General features: G+C 28.2%; 1 protein-coding gene across 2 annotated transcripts in view; it reads right to left on the bottom strand.

Moving 5' to 3' along the window:
* Positions 1 to 15,053, bottom strand: part of mAChR-A (muscarinic Acetylcholine Receptor, A-type) — a 199,233-nt gene that overhangs the window by 179,162 nt on the left and 5,018 nt on the right. For both annotated transcript variants that reach the window (XM_067045524.1, XM_067045523.1), the window contains exon 2: positions 4,171 to 4,230. The gene's annotated coding sequence lies outside the window, so the exon portion shown is untranslated. The remainder of the gene's footprint in view (positions 1 to 4,170; positions 4,231 to 15,053) is intronic.

Here is a 15,053-nt window from a genome sequence, read left to right on the forward strand (position 1 = left end):
GTACTAAAATTACTTTGACCTTGAATTTTTGACAATACAAAAGATGTTAGACAGCCCAGGACATACATTGGGGTACCTCCACACAATTAATAAGATTACTATTATTACTATTAAAATTATTTTTAGCCTAACAAACATCACAATTGTAATAATTATCTGATATATTAATATAAAGAGAATCTTCCTGGGCCCAATTTTTGCATTCATGGCGTGGGTCCGATCTTCTTTAAATATTTCTCCACATATGATGAACTCGGTCTCTTACTCTCCTTGCGAATGCCTGAATGTATTTAATAAAGTTTTAGTTCCATTATCTATATAAAGCTGATTAACTACCCCGTTATATTCCAACTGTTTCTGCAATATTTGACTTAACGAAAAAATTTGATCAATAGTTGAAACCACATTGATCGTCTCCGATAATTTCTTCAGCGTATACCGTGATTCGGCTAGTTAAAATTAAGTTAAATATTTTATAACATACAAGGAATGTGATCCCTCGATAGTTATTACAATCCGTCGTCGGCCCCTTCTTGTGTACAAGAGTAAGTAGAGATTCCCTTCATTCCTCAGGAATTCCTCAATTTCCCAGATCTTTCTAATCAAAAGTGTATTTTAGAAACCCCAATTTCTATAACCGGAGAACTCAGAAGGCTACACAGCACTGAATTGAGGAAACTACACCAGGTAAATATAATACAAGTTATAGCATTGCGGTGTATAAGATGGGCGTGTAAGGTTGTAGGGCTTAGTAACGAGTGGATCCCTAAAATAATAATAAACATTGAACCGACGGGTAAATGGCTGAGGAGTCGACCGAAACATAGATGGGAGAATTGCGTTAAAACTGATTTAGTAGAATTAGATTTGGAGGGAGTGATGGCTTGGGGAAGGATGTACATAGGGAGCGATTGGTGGTATCGGCATCGAACCTTCGGGTTCGTTAAGCCTTTAATATCATTATTTAGTTCCATTATCTTCATTTTTCCTCTTGTGAATTTAACCCACATTTTTTGTCTTCTTTACGTTTTTTCTTTCATTCACACTCCTTTTTTATATGTCGAAAATGCAATAATATGAAATTTAAACAACCAATGTAATACTTAAAAACTTCCATGAATGTTTGATCGAATCTATGAAAATTTTTTGACGCTAATAAAACAGGCAACAACGAATTATTCACTCCCCGCCCACACTATAACCGAATTACATTTGCTTAGACTTTAGAAAGAGACTTTTCTCTAATTTTATTTGTGACGTAAAAAGAAGCCTAGAGGATTTTAAGAGGAATCTTAAATAATTAAAATTTAATTCGTAGAAATATGGAGTTTTAGTTACGATAAACTTCGTATGTTCAAATAGGTCTAATTATAATGATGTAAATGAGTCTATTGTAATTGATTGGAAGTTTCTTCTCGTTTTAGAGTACTATAAGATATCTTTTTGGCAAAATGAATTTTCAGAGTATCTATTCTAAAAGGACAGGAAGAATATTAATAATACAATTGAAACCCTCAAAATTGTGACATCAGTGTCGTTTATAATTCTGTTTTTATTAAATATTAGAAATTTTGTTTCAAATTTGTGTAATTAGGTTTTATATTAAATTTTTGTATCGTAACTGGTACAATTACTGGTTCTTGGAAATATATTGATTTATTAGCTACAGATTCAGAACACATTCTGGAGGATTTTGTTAATAATCCCATCAAAATATTTATCCTTTAAAATATCATAATTCATACCATAAAATGTAATATCTTCCATCAGGCGGTAAAATTCTTGAAATATGATAAACTGTTAGGACGCTGGATGCCATCAAAAAGAGTTGAGGACCGCAAGCGTGAGGGCTACTTAGCGGAGCCGATAAGATGATGGGCTGAGAAGTAGTCAACATCATCAGGCTCACGGGGATCAATCTCCGAACCATCGCCGAGGATTAAACACCCTCCAAGGTGTTTGTTATAGCCATCCACTAAGCGCTAAATATAAAAGCATCATCTTCGTCATATATATCATCACACAAGGAGGTTTTCTACAATATATCATTAGTTTATTTTAGTAACTTTAATAAATTCCAAACGAAAAAATAACTTACACTCTAAAACTAACGGAGAGTTTTGGATTAAGTACTTCGTAAGGAAGGATTGTTTCTTTACAACAGGCCATGTATCATTTGCCTACTTTATAGAGGCTAAGAGAGCCCCAGAACTATCTCCCTAACACAAACTCGATCTAAATTCAAAACCCCAAGGAGGAGAATAAAAAATGATTATGTATTGTATGATTAAATTAGCCTGACATAATATTCATAGAAACAATCAGAATCACCTAAGTTAATAGTTATAAAAGAGAATATGTATGTAAAATATGAAGCAACCATTTCAGACTTTTTGGGACTTCTATTAAGTAGGTTAGTTTTTGACTTAACAGAGGGGAAGCCAGAAGAAAAATTATTTTGTATTTGTGCAGGTTGCTGTGAATCGTCCAAAAGCACAGTTTAAAAAAAAACAAAAAAATTTTTTTTTAATAGTTATTTTTTTTAAGCGCCAGTTATCCTAAGGGTTATTTGAGTTTTTTGAGTAAGAAACCTAAAAAAACTGACTTTAAAAAACTTGTGTTTTTTTAATCCCGTTTTTCCCATTGAATTTGTGAATTTAACTACTTTTACGCAGCCAGGCACAGAATTGATGTATTTTTTTAATTGTTAAGATGAAAAAAAACTTCCAAATAGAATATTAACTATTCTTTATTTTGCTTGTACAACGTTTCGGGACAATTATCCCCTAATCATGCACCTTTATTTCCTAAAATTGTAACAATTAAGTTATTCTTATCAATAATTTGTATCTATGGTATATGTATGCATTTAAAATTCGTATAATCATATTTACCACATATCTATCAATTTTTATTTTGAAATCATATCATTTATACACTTACAGTTTAAAACTGATTTATATCTACATTATTTAAATTATTGTCTTTCACTAGATTATATTCACCTCAATAATTTGTTTTCACCTTAAAAATTTAAAAAAATTAATGTAATCAACTTCCTTAAAAAGAAAATCCAGAATTGATATAATTTTTCCGAGTTTAACTTATAAACATTATTAAGAAAACAGAGTTTCTCGGCAGAATAAAACAGTCGAGCTTATTTGCTAAAAGGTTGATAGTTCCACGAACAACCAACATAACTAATGAAGATATTTTACAAAACTTTACTTAAAGATAATATTTGATATTTGCACTGTAAAATATAAGATATTATTAGCGACAACCAGATTCCCTAAAACAATAACTTTCAACGATTGTAGGTACAACGATCTCCCCTAAAAAAAGAGATCGAAGATTCATAATATCAATTGGTGAAAATATGGAACTATTGCCTTAAAAAATGTTCATAAGTTGTTTTGAAAACAAAACAGACACGTTTTATCACAAACGATAAATGATTTCGTCTATCCTTCCTTACTTCTCCATGTTTCAAATAAGAAAATTCATTATTTTCACTTTAGCACAATTCAGATGAGCCCTTTGTAAGAAAAACAATCTCATTTTTCCATTAAAAACAACTAAAATTATTCATTTCCTTCAACATAAAAAATGTCTCTTGCTGAAAATATAATGTATGTTCCCAAGACTATTTGGGATTGGATTAAATCCCATCCTATTCAGAAATAATAATACTCCTGCCCCTAATTCTGATGATCAAAATAAAAATAAAAAACCATATGATCCTGGCAATGAAATATAGTAATATTATCTTGTTATTTATAAAATCGTAAAAAATAAATTGTTTAAACATTGGGATGGAAAAGGATTTATACGAAAGAGTGCAGAAAATGGATGAGTTTATTCTTCGTACTTAACATTACTACAGTTCATTGCCCATTCACTAAAAATTACTATAGTTTGAATTATAGCTTTTAATATGCCCACACATAAACATTAGGACCAAGACAGGAAAAGTGAAATAAAAAAAGAAAATAGAAAGAACATAATCCAAATTTACAAATCTTTTTCTATTTGAATTACCGAAACAAAATACGCTACTGCAATAAAGTTTGACAGCAAAAACTTTGTGTTAAGAAAAATAAAAACAGAAGGAAACATAAAATAAGAATTGTCAATAATGAAAATAATAGAAAAGTAATGAAAACTCACCTTCATGAAAACTGCATCCTAGGAAAATCCGGTGATATTCATGTTTAGTTCCATTTTCTCCTTTAAAACAAAAACAAAAAACTTTATTTGTATATAGTAAGATAAAAATTCCATATAAGGCCACCTTAAGGGCCTTTTACACTAACGTAACTAAACAATTATAGTGGTTCACATGAATTATGCTGATACACAGGCTAAGGGACACAGAGATGTGCGTGCAAAACATACCCGCACATTAGAATGAAACTCATGTTACTACTAGCTTAATGATTTAGTTAGAGAAATATGAAACGGCTTGTAAGCTCTACAGAGATTAATTAATTAATAACTAATTTGCTTACAATTTCTAAGTTATGGTATTTTTTGCAAAATAAATTTCAATAATATAATTAAAATGTACTAGGCATTAATAATTATAATACAACAAAATTTAATTGTACAAAAATTATATGTTTTTCTAAATCTTGAAAATTGAATAGAGGAAATTCAATCATTGTAATAATAAATTAAACATTTTACTGCAAACCATAATAGAATAAGAAATAAATTCGTTTTCTAAGTAATAATAGAAAATTTCTTTTAGCAAAAACCAGGAAATAAATAAAATCCACTAATAAATATAAATTTAATTTACATATTAAAAAACTAATTGAAAAAAAATATAAATTAAATTTAAATTCGGTTTGAGTATTCGACACAAAATTTGTTGTACTTTAAAATGCCATCTCTCAACCTCAAAAAATAATTCTCATTTTTTACTTTTTAGGTTTTAAAGTTACAAAAGTATGGGGTGAGGTTATTTTATAATGCAATACATAGTTCAAACTACGATATTATTTCTTTCGATTTTAAATTAAATGTCATAATTTGACAAAGGATCAGTGAAATTCGGTAAAAGCACCGAAACTGTCATGACGTACAAGATACTCTTAAAAATATTCTTCTATTAAGTTGACCTCCATTAAAGTTTGTTCCGACAATTTTTACTTTCACTTACCTATACATGAAATATCATGCAATTTTTCACACTTGGAATTCCTCTAAAACGGCTAAAATGATTTTGATTAAACTCGGTAAGTCAACGTGCAATCAAATGCTCTTTGATACCATTAAGGTCTTATTTATTTCTTTTTAATTACTTTTTATTTATTGATAAATATAAAATCTGCCACACAGTTGTGGCATAAGTAATAGTGAGGACTGATCACATTAATACTAAAATAAATAAATAATTGAAAAAAAAACACATAAAAATAAATAAAACCTCTCTTAAACTATATACAAACAGAAGGATAAAGAAAATTAACATAGGTCAAACTGTGTGTATATAAAAATAAATAAATAATAATAAAAATAATATAATCTCTAGTTACATTTACACTCTTTTATACATTTTTGCACACAGTCGATCTGAGAATTCCTGAACCCACTCTATCCCCCAAGTGTGGGGGGTAGAGCAGAGCTCAAAAGATCCCAGCGCATCCCTCTCGCAGCATCACTGGTAGTGAGTGAGCTATTGGAGGTTGAGTAAGTGCACTAAAGTAGGTCTTATTCTCATTGAAATAGTTAAATGGGGTTTTAATGCCGAATTTCCAAAAAATTTTACTTTATAAAGTACCTTTAATTTTGTCTATTTGAAGAAAATAACAGTTCTCATTTTCAATAATAATAAACAATGGATAAATACAAAGTATTAATGAATTTTATGAATAACTAAAGGAAAAATAGTAACAACCGGTTCGAATTGGAAAAGCCGAGACCACCTTATCTTTTTTGATTGCATTATTTCTTCGTTAGTTTTTGTTAAACTATTGTATAGATTGGTAGGAAAAAAGCTGATATTCGTTATCCGCACCTCGAGAAACATTAAAATACAAATTTTTGTAGCAATAGAAAAGTAGGCATTTCTGGTTCATCATTTTCGCCTTCATTGGTCATTCTAGCACCCTAGAGAAGCTATGGTGGCTTAATATTATGTGCGCAAGAAATTCAAAGGTTTGGAAACAAAACTGTCAAAACTTGCCCACAATAAACTTTTTTATAAGTGGACCGATTTACTACATGTAGTCTGTACATTACAATGTCAAAGATAATCAAAGTACCTAAAAGAATGAGAAAAAAATCACCAAAATCGAACAAGTAACAATATTTTACTACAGTTTCATATTTCTGTAGGTCTGAAATTTTTAATATTGTACTAATATACTTATATAGTACTAAAACAGTGAGCAGATTGGTCTCTTCTATGAATAAAGATTTAATTATTCCCTAAATGGGTTTCTGAAGTACCAAAAACGACTACATATTTTAATTAAGCATAAGGCACGGGGTAAAGAATATTAGCAATTTTTTTTTTTCAAAAAGCAAATCATATTCGTTTTTAGGTTTGTCTCAAAGTTCTAAATACCATTTTTCAAAGAAATTAAAAATTTGAAATTTTTATTTTTAGAGTTTTTATTTAAAAACTGTTTATATATTAGGTGCTATATGAACATACCTCAAATAATAAAATTGCCTCAAAGAATAAGAAAAAATCACCTAAATAGGACTAGTACTAACAATGATACGATGTATTTAGTCGTTATCAAATACGTTACCATAGTTACTGTCTTATCACATCATCTATATTTATATAAAAGGGAATGGTAGAATTTTTGCCCACTATAAACTTTTAAATTACTGGACCGATTTTCGTAGTTTTTTTTTTTTTTAAATATACTAATTTTCATTCCTAAAAAATCTTTTACCACTCTTTCATATGTCAATCGGTCTGTTGACGTGCATTTTTTTTCAAAATGTTCCATTTCGCCATGGGAAGGTTTGAAGATAATCAAATCCCCGCATTCCCTAGTAGAAAAAATATTTTGAAGAAAATTGAGTGTTTAATATAATAATTAGTGGACTTTGTTTTACTCTCAAAAAATATTTTACCACTCTTAGATAAGTCAGTCAGTCTCAGTTGTTTGAATATTGTACTAATATTGAAGCAGAGTGAGAGTTTTCGTTTAAAAACTATATATGTTACTTAATATTATTATCCTTACTTAAACCACTGAAAAGTTTGGTGTAGATTGGTCGAGTAATGCTGAAGCTATTTATATTTTTTAATAAATTAAAATAAAGTAGCAATCATAACTTTATACCATGTATTGGTACAATTTATGTTACCAAACCATAATACTAAAGTATTTCTAAATGTTAAATTTTTACTAAATATAATAAATTTTAAGAAACTATCGATTTTATTCATTAAATCTATATACATCCTAAAATTTAATTAAGAAAATTCATATTTCAGGGTTTCTTGAGAAGCTCAAAACGAATATCATCTTTGATTCACTCAAAAAAATCTTTAATCACACTTTAAAATGTCAGTCGGTTTTAATTTTTTCAATATAGTACTGATATTGAAGCACATTGAGGGTTTTTAATCCAAAAATAATTATGTTACTAAATCATAATAATAAAGTTTACAATAATCAATATCTATATACTTCGAAAATTCTTATTTGAGGGTTTCTCGAGGTGCTGAAAACGAATATCAACTTTTTTTCACTACTGCAAAGCAAAATCTTTTACCACACATTTATAGGTCAGTCAGTCTCAATATTTTGATAATTTTGAGATACAGAGAGGGTTTTTATTTTAAAACTAGGTAGCATATACATGAAAATGCCTTATGTAATAAAATTGTATTAAATAATAAGAAAAAATCACATAAGTCGGACCAGTATTAACGATAATAAAACGAAATTAGTCATTATCAAATACGTTACCATGGTTACCGTCTTATCACATCATCTATATATATATGGTAAAAGGGAACCTTAACTTGTAAACGTCTTATATAAAAGGGAATGGTCGAATTTTTTTTTTTCAAAATTTCGAAATTCTGAATTTTTTTTCCTTCCCCGTATTGTTTTTGTTTTATGTACATCTCCTGTATTTTTAACTGTATATTTTACGTATTTTTATATTAACAATTTTTACTCTTGCCATCGTTACTTATTTTTATTCATTTAATTACTTATTTATTGTTACTTATTTTTATTCTTATCTTTGTATTTTTATTCTTATCATTGTATCATTTTGTGTCTTTTTAGCCCTGATGAAGCCCTACAAAGTGGGGCGAAACGTCGAAAAATAAATAGTTGTAAACTATTTTTGTTTCTCCTTTGACCGCAACCCTGACCATCTTCCTATACAGGAAAATAAATAGTTGTAAACTATTTTTGTTTCTCCTTTGACCGCAACCCTGACCATCTTCCTATACATCACTTTTTACGGTCAACTATATATACATATATTAACTTATAAACATTTAAATTTATAAAGGAGAAATATGGGTATCAAATAAAGGAAAGATTTTCAAATGTTATATTTCAATCTTTCTTTCATGAGATGTTAAAAACGAATGTCATCACATATATTGGATCAATTTATGTTACAAAATCATAATAATAAAGTATACGTGTATGTTTAATTTAACTAATTACATAAATTCATAAACAACTATCAATTGTGTTCATGAATTTTATATAGATCCTAAAATATAGCAATAGCAAAGAATTGCCGGGTCAGCTAGTTATTTTATAAATTAAAGGCATTTCATAATTTTGGGTTTGTCTAGTTGTACGTTCAGATTGTACTTCAGAGACAGATATTTAGTTCTGGCCAGAAAACTGATGAATATTTGTTCCTCCTAATATTACAGGCAGTGAGCAGATCATTTTATAGTCTTATTATTATTTTTTTTTAAATAAATGTGAGCTGTAACAAGAGTTAAGGAGGTACTGACACTGTTTCCCACCTGTAGTGATCGAGCCAGTCAATACAGGTTATAGCCAAACATATTATTCCCTAAGGTTAATGTATTACATAAATTGTATAATTGTGTTTTTCAATGTTTTCATGAATTTACTTACAGACTTTGATCGAAGTTGCATTCCGGTTTACCTTGAGCGAATCTTTGGCCTCTGCTCTTTCTTAAGAATTATAAGAAATGTGATTTATAGGTTTTAGTTATATCAGATATCATATCATTAGTTCTATCAGGAATATCAGATATTTCTTGTTGAAGTGAAGTTAAATTTATCAACAGTTATAAAGTAAAACGCCTCAACATTATCAGTTTGATGAACGAATTTGTTAGTTAATACAAGAAAGAAAAATGGAGGCTGTTTGTAAATATTTCAAATACCATTATCAAGGCTGTTCCGTATCGTAAATCGCAAATTCTTTGGATTACTTTTTAATTCATTTCGAACAAAGGGATAACAATTATAAAATCCTTGATATATTTATTTTAAAAAATACCTTTCTCTCATAATTGGTTAGATGATGATGAGGATACAATAAAAATGTCATACTTCCAGGTCAGCAAAGTTGTTACCAAAGCCATCATTTTAAAAATATAAATGATGCAAGGTGTGGCTTAGGCACAAACTACTAAATAAAGAGTGTCACCACCCCTATTGATTAGAAATAATAAAACATTTTCCGAAAGCCTCATAGAAAAATTGACTTGTTCAAATATTTTTCAATATTTTATAAATTGGAAATAGCCCAATAATATATTATTAGTCTTACTATGTTATTATTTATATTATATAATAACTAGATTGATATAAATAATGACTTGAAATATTTATTATTTATTTATCATTAATAATATATAAAAATATATTATATATAATCATTAACGTTCAATTTATGATTCTGTGTATTTGTCTATGTATTTTTTTTTGTTTTTACCTGGTTTATCAACTATGAGTTTATTCGATTCCCGGATCTGCAATGTTTTCACTGAAAGAAGTCATAAATTGGGGTATACGATTGTTAACTAGAAATTAGTTATAATATAGATTGTCTAAATTACGTAAATATTTCAAACACCATTTTCAAGGCTGTTCCATACCGTAAATCGTAAATTCTTTGGATTAATTTTCAATTTGATTCCGAACAAATGGATAACTGTTATAAAATCTTTGATATATTTAGTTTAAAAAACACGTGGCACTCATGATTAATTGGGCATATTTGGTAATAAAAATTTCGTAATTACCAAACCCATCATTTTTAAAATATAAATGATGCAAGGTGTGCTTTAGGCACAAACTACTAAAAAAAAGTGTCACCAACCATACAGATTAGGCCTAATAAAACATTTTCCGAAAGCCTCATAGAAAAATTGACTAGTTCAAATCCTATCACATATATTTCTGCAAGGAAAATAAAAGTATGTATGATTATTGGCTGTTTGAATAACATAAAATTTTATTAGCTTAATGAAAACCAATCTTCCTATTGGTGAAGGAAAAAAAATTGATTGGTTCATGGTGGATTTAGTGAAAAAAAAGTTGGAATCTTGGAAGTTTTCCAATACTCAAATTTTAAATTGCTGTTTCTTTTGGATCTTTGATTTTCGTAGGTTAGAATTCGCTCCACATGATCCTTTCGAATTAAAAGAAATAAGAAAAAAATAGTATAGATTTTTGTGTTTTTTTTTCAAATAATAATTAAGGAGTAAATCCATTTTAAATCATTATCACTTTACATTATTGATAATTATTATTTTTCACCGGTTATTCTATTATATATAGTGAGTTCAAAACAGTAGTTAAAGAATCATACTTTTTTTATTTTCTTTCCAGTCGATTTCCTACTCAAAACAATGTGTGTGATCAGATAATTAAGCAGCTATTAAAATAAAACAAATATAACAATTATAATAATTCTTCTTTTTAAATTTTATCCTCTTCACAATACATCACCTTGGTTGTGAGGAAAGTGGTTTAAAAAGTTAGCAGTCATGAAATGGAAATTAATATTAAACGAAACTTTTAGCGCTGTCAAAATATATTGAAAATAGGAGAAGAATTTTTACTTTTTGCTCCCATATTTAAAGTTGAATATCTCAAAAACAATTATGAATTTAACATAGATTCATTCATTACACATATTAACTTAAAACTGTCAAATAAAGTCAATAAACATTCACTACTTTCATGTCTTAAAGTTTAACAACGTTTCAGATAAAAACAAAACCCCACTACACAGACTCTGTTAAACACAAAACTTTATTTTAAAAAAACTCTTGTGATTTAATAAATTGAAAGTAGGCCAATATTATATTATTAGTCTTACTATGTTATTATTTATATAATAATTATATTGATATAAATAATGACTTGACAAGTTTATTATTTATTTATCATAATATATTAATCATATATCAATCACGATTTCAGAGATCTTTGTAATTTAAAAAAAAAAATTATAATCAGTAAAAACTATATTTCTTTAATCTCCTATGTATGTAGTATGACCAATTTTTTCTTTTTGTTAAGGTTTCCTGTTGTATGATTTGCTATTTTATCACATTGTAATTCAAGTTCATAAATCAATAATGTTATTTTCTATATTTTGCTTGGTTTTATTCAAATTTCCATGTGTCATGTAGTAATAATTAAAGTTTAATTGTTCTAGTAAATTAAGTTAAATCATCAATGTCCAATTAATGATTCTGTATGTTAGTTTATGTAATTTTATTTTATTTTTTTACCTGATTTATTAACTATGCATTTATTCTAAAATCTAAAATGTTTTCGCCTAAAGTAGTCATAAATTCAGGTATACGGTTGTTAACTAGAAATTAGTTATATATTGTCAAATTATGTTATTCAATAAAACATATGTGGTGGTATTAAATTTATTCAAAGATGTCAATGGAAAAATAACAAATTACTTAGACAATTGACCGAAAAGGAAAATTGAAAAAATATTGTTGAATTAAACTCAAATACAAATAAGCAGCATCCAAAAAAATATTATATACAGATCAATGTAATTAACAAAAAATTTTAAAAACAATAAAATAAATTTAAATAAAAAAAAGAAATGAAACAACACAAATACTAAAAAAAATCTTAGTACTCATGTACTGTTAATCTTGATAATAACCGAGAATATTAAAATATTATTCAACCAGCTATTATAGGCTATTATTCACTTTATAAAACTATGTAAAGTGTTTTTACCTAAGATTTTAATAATACGATTAGTGACAACTATAATACAAAACCTATGTATACAACTTTCGTTTATTATGAACCAATTTAAAATGAAATTTGACGATTCATAAATAAAAATATATTTTTATTGTAATATTAAAGTTTTTATTGATAGCATTAAAAAAATGATGTATCACTAAAATTAAACTAATATTAAGGAGGGGAAGAGTTTAAATTATCAACTATTTTAATTCCTTTAGGTTTGCTAAAAATAGTTGACTAGTTTACCCTCAGCTTGATTAATCTTTCCATTCTACAGACTTGTCTGTGGCAAATCCTCTATTTTAATTCATATTGAACGGATTTATGAAAATTTGGAAAAATATTAAAACAAAACCGCCCTGTAATATTTCTGCATTCTTTATCACCGATAGTATCTTCCCAGAACTTACTTAATTTTTGTAAGAGCTGCAAATTTAATTGAACAGGTGTGTTAAAATGGCCACTGAAAATGATTTAAAAATTACATTTAATAGGTTGAAGTGATTCTAAAACTTATAAGAGCAGTAATCAAATTGATAAGTGATTGAATTCAATGCTTGATGAAAAAAAAAAAAGATATATTTTCTTCTGACATATTCTTCAAGAGTAAGTAGTTCTGATAGACCTGCGGTGATTTTTTACTGTCACTTGCATATTTATGAAATAGATAGCAATGCGAATTATCGTGCAAAATGTCCAATTCCAAGTTTTGACGGTAACACACGTTTCGAGGTCCAACTCAAGTCTCACTAAATGGCCTCGGTGTATTTTAATTATTTTTATAATATAATTTATATACAAATATTTTTGTTTCAATTATGTGGTTCAAGTGAAATACTTTTTCTGGAAAACTAATCGGTTACGTTAGTAAAAAGTAAATTGAGGAATGAAAAAAATATTCCTAAAAGAACAAACACATAAAAAATTTAAATAATATTTTTATTTAGTCCACTTTTCATGGAAAGTAAAATTGCAGAGGCATCATGTGAGGAATGAGAAACACCACCGAAACACATCTTAGTTATGCTAGTTTACCCTAGCGAGAACTCATGCATCAGATATCTATCTTTCCTCTGTATAATAAATTAGAGTTAGGTTTGACAAGTGCGTTATTTCAAAAACGTTGATGTTAAGGGCTTTAAAGCACAGGGCCCGTGACGTTGAGTAGGAACAAACAAAATGTCGAGAGTATTAAATTACGTTACATTTATTTTTTGTTTTATTTTATTTATTTATTTTTTAACCCAGCTTAAAACTAATTTATGTAATATTTCTGAGTTATTTGAACCATAAAATTTATAAATTGGTTGAGCAGTTAGCTAAAAAAAAATGTATATACCTATAAATTTACATACTAAACAAATTTGAATCAATAATTTATCAGTATGTTTACGGGATCTCACTGAATAATTCGAAATATAAAATTGAAAATCGGTTGTTCCCCATTCGCTCAAAAAAGCGTTACATATTTAGAAACGGAGAGACTAAACATATTTAGTTGGGTATTTTTTTCCAATATTTTGAGCTCAAATTGTTTTAAAACATTCTTGAGATAGCACTGTGTAGTTTGGGTCAGAAAACCTATAAGTTGTTAGTCTTCAGCTCAAAAATTGATACACAAGTAAAGATGAACAGACTTAACATATTTGATATAATTATTTTAGTATCTTCAGCTCGACTTCTTTCTAAACAATCATCTAGTTGAATAATGTGAGCCATGAAACGTGAAAATCGACTTAACTGTTTCCTTAAGTTATCTTCACTCACTAACAAAGGAACAGATTATCATAGATATCTAAACACTTTATTTACCCTATTTTTGACTATAATAGTCGGATAAAATTATTGAAGAAAGCTGTATAAAATAATATTTATTGCCGATGATTCCTTTGTATGTAACTTATAGAAGTTAATAAACATTTATTTAATAAGTAATTGTCAAGCGGCAACAGATATCCTAGTATTCCAGTATCAGTATGAACAATATTGGCTTGATGAAAAAGAACAGGACCTGTCAAATATAATTTATGTTTAGCTGTGTTTAAGATTTAGGCACAGGTAAGGATGAAACAACTGCGATGAGTATCTCATGACAACCATAGCTGCTATCGTTGCAATTATCGTTTGTCCAGCGCCTAATTCGTGCGCTACCTCATAAACCGTCCATTTTCGGGCTTTAATACACAGGAACAGATTTATGTTCCGGGGGGACGAATTAGAGTATCACTGTCCGTTTCGAAATCTATAAATCTTAAGTTGAACCGTCTCGATCAGCCGAATTACCTCTACCAGAGTTCTGAAACCTTTCAAATTTTGTAACAATTTTTATTAAAGTTAAAATTTAGGAACCGGAATTGAGATTCCTCACTTCTCCATGAAATTCTCTGTGATTTTGATTCCTCATTCATCAAAATCCACCGCCCCTGAGAGGCATAAAAAAGATCTATTGTAACCTAACATATACGATTATGTACGATATGTTAATTCATTGACACGCCATCTCTTTGACGATTGAATTATACTATTTTATTGAGCCAACGTTTCGCCCCACGTTCCAGGGCTTCGTCGGGGCTAAAAAAGATACAAACACATAGTTACAAAAGGAAAAAAAAGAGAAAAAAAAAAAAACATAAGTGTATGTATGAAATATTAAAGAAAATACAAATAAAGAGATGTAAAAAGAAAAAAGAATACAAATCAAATGATGAGACAGAATGCATACCTATCTTGACGGCAGTCAAAACAAAAATGACCGTTGGTATTGGGAGGAGTGGGGACGGGAGTTATGCCACAATAACGAAAATAATTTGTAAAGTAAACATGATAAAA

The sequence above is a fragment of the Halyomorpha halys genome, unplaced genomic scaffold (genome assembly GCF_000696795.3).
Source record: "Halyomorpha halys isolate HHAL.00 unplaced genomic scaffold, Hhal_1.1 Scaffold170.1, whole genome shotgun sequence".
NCBI lineage: Eukaryota > Metazoa > Arthropoda > Insecta > Hemiptera > Pentatomidae > Halyomorpha > Halyomorpha halys.